Source organism: Bactrocera oleae, unplaced genomic scaffold, assembly GCF_042242935.1.
Source record: "Bactrocera oleae isolate idBacOlea1 unplaced genomic scaffold, idBacOlea1 ctg00000011.1, whole genome shotgun sequence".
NCBI lineage: Eukaryota > Metazoa > Arthropoda > Insecta > Diptera > Tephritidae > Bactrocera > Bactrocera oleae.
The window spans coordinates 35,001-37,500 of record NW_027212754.1 but is presented as its reverse complement, the minus strand read 5'-3'; the positions used below and the strand labels follow the sequence as shown (position 1 = coordinate 37,500).

General features: G+C 30.9%; 1 non-coding gene and 1 pseudogene across 1 annotated transcript; both read left to right on the top strand.

Annotated features, from left to right (window-relative positions):
* The first annotated feature begins 206 nt into the window (after positions 1–206).
* On the top strand, positions 207–385 carry LOC138858666 (5.8S ribosomal RNA). The gene has a single exon (XR_011397707.1). It is a non-coding gene; the product is annotated as a 5.8S ribosomal RNA (ribosomal RNA).
* Positions 386–887: 502 nt separating this feature from the next.
* Positions 888–2,500, top strand: part of LOC138858690 (large subunit ribosomal RNA) — a 4,660-nt pseudogene continuing 3,047 nt past the window's right edge.

Here is a 2,500-nt window from a genome sequence, read left to right as displayed (position 1 = left end):
AAATAGAGAAGAAAATAATATATAAAAGGTATTACTGTTTTTGTTGACCTAAGACATGCGCAGCTGCAAATGTTTGGGTTTAAAATTACAATTTATTGAAAGATGTTTTAAACTTATGTATTAAAAATTTATTATTGATTAATTATTAATACTTTCAATAAATTAAAATTCTTTGACTTTGAATTAAAAAAATACAAAAAAATTATCACTCTAAGCGGTGGATCACTCGGCTCATGGGTCGATGAAGAACGCAGCAAACTGTGCGTCATCGTGTGAACTGCAGGACACATGAACATCGACATTTTGAACGCATATTGCGGTCCATGCTGTTATGTACTTTAATTAATTTTAAAGTGCTGCTTGGACTACATATGGTTGAGGGTTGTAAGACTATGCTAAATTAGTTGCTTATTCTTTTAGTCAATTAATAGAATTTAAGCATATGGCATATTATTGGATTGTATTTTTCAATCCATAATATTAATAGCATAAAAAGAAATATAGAAAATATATTCTTGAATACCTCATATTTGAACGAAAATTTATGATAAATGAGAATCTTAGTATTCCCATAAAAGAAAAAATTTTCAACATTATTTAAATTATATTAAATAATACATAAGAGGAATGTCTAGCATAAAATAAATTTTTATTCTAGAATTAATTCACTCTATTGTATTGAGAAAAATTTATAATAAAAAAAAATATATAATATGTGGAGGAATAATGTTGTTAATTTTATTAATTATTATATTATGAATGTTAAAAAGGGATGAAAAGATTGAATAATATTGAGTAATCAAGATATAAAAATATATTTCTTTAAAATAGCAAATAGCAAAAAAATTAAATAAAAATAAACAAATCAATCTAAAATATATTTTATACAACCTCAACTCATATGGGACTACCCCCTGAATTTAAGCATATTAATGAGGGGAGGAAAAGAAACTAACAAGGATTTTCTTAGTAGCGGCGAGCGAAAAGAAAATAGTTCAGCACTAAGTCACTTTGTCTATATGGCAAATGTGAGATGCAGTGTATGGAATATCTTAATATCTAGTATGAGAAATTAACGATTTAAGTCCTTCTTAAATGAGGCCATTTACCCATAGAGGGTGCCAGGCCCGTATAACGTTAATGATTACTAGAAAGATATTTCCAAAGAGTCGTGTTGCTTGATAGTGCAGCACTAAGTGGGTGGTAAACTCCATCTAAAACTAAATATAACCATGAGACCGATAGTAAACAAGTACCGTGAGGGAAAGTTGAAAAGAACTCTGAATAGAGAGTTAAATAGTACGTGAAACTGCTTAGAGGTTAAGCCCGATGAACCTGAATATCCATTATGAAAAATTCATCATTATAACTGTAGTATTTAATTTTAAATATTATAGTAATAGTGTGCATTTTTTTCATATAAGGACATTGTAATCTATTAACATAATAAAATATTTATCAAAAGATCATTGGTTTTTAAGTTTATTCAAATTAATTTGCTTTTAGCTTATTAACATAGAATAATTACTGATGATTTGATAAAGTGTTGATAGATTTTATTATATATAATGCTAAAATTCTTTTGAATTTTACAATAATATTATTATCATTGATTTTAATATTAATTGTATGCATTTATATGATTAACAATGCGAAAGATTCAGGATACCTTCGGGACCCGTCTTGAAACACGGACCAAGGAGTCTAACATATGTGCAAGTCATTGGGTTATATTAAACCTAATGGCGAAATTAACTTAACTGTATTAATAATGGGATTAATTTTTAATGTATTACATTATTAATTCAATCCCGGGGCGTTCCATATAGTTATGTATAATGATAATTTATTATTATTTATACCTCTAACTGGAGCGTACCTTGAGCATATATGCTGTGACCCGAAAGATGGTGAACTATACTTGATCAGGTTGAAGTCAGGGGAAACCCTGATGGAAGACCGAAACAGTTCTGACGTGCAAATCGATTGTCAGAATTGAGTATAGGGGCGAAAGACCAATCGAACCATCTAGTAGCTGGTTCCCTCCGAAGTTTCCCTCAGGATAGCTGGTGCATTTAAAAATTATGTAAAATAATCTTATCTGGTAAAGCGAATGATTAGAGGCCTTAGGGTCGAAACGACCTTAACCTATTCTCAAACTTTAAATGGGTAAGAACCTCACCTTTCTTGATATGAAGGTTGAGGTTATGATATAATGTGCCCAGTGGGCCACTTTTGGTAAGCAGAACTGGCGCTGTGGGATGAACCAAACGTAATGTTACGGTGCCTAAATTAACAACTCATGCAGATACCATGAAAGGCGTTGGTTGCTTAAAACAGCAGGACGGTGGACATGGAAGTCGTAATCCGCTAAGGAGTGTGTAACAACTCACCTGCCGAAGCAACTAGCCCTTAAAATGGATGGCGCTTAAGTTGTATACCTATACATTACCGCTAAAGTACATGATTTATAATACAATTTCGGTTGGATTATAAATTT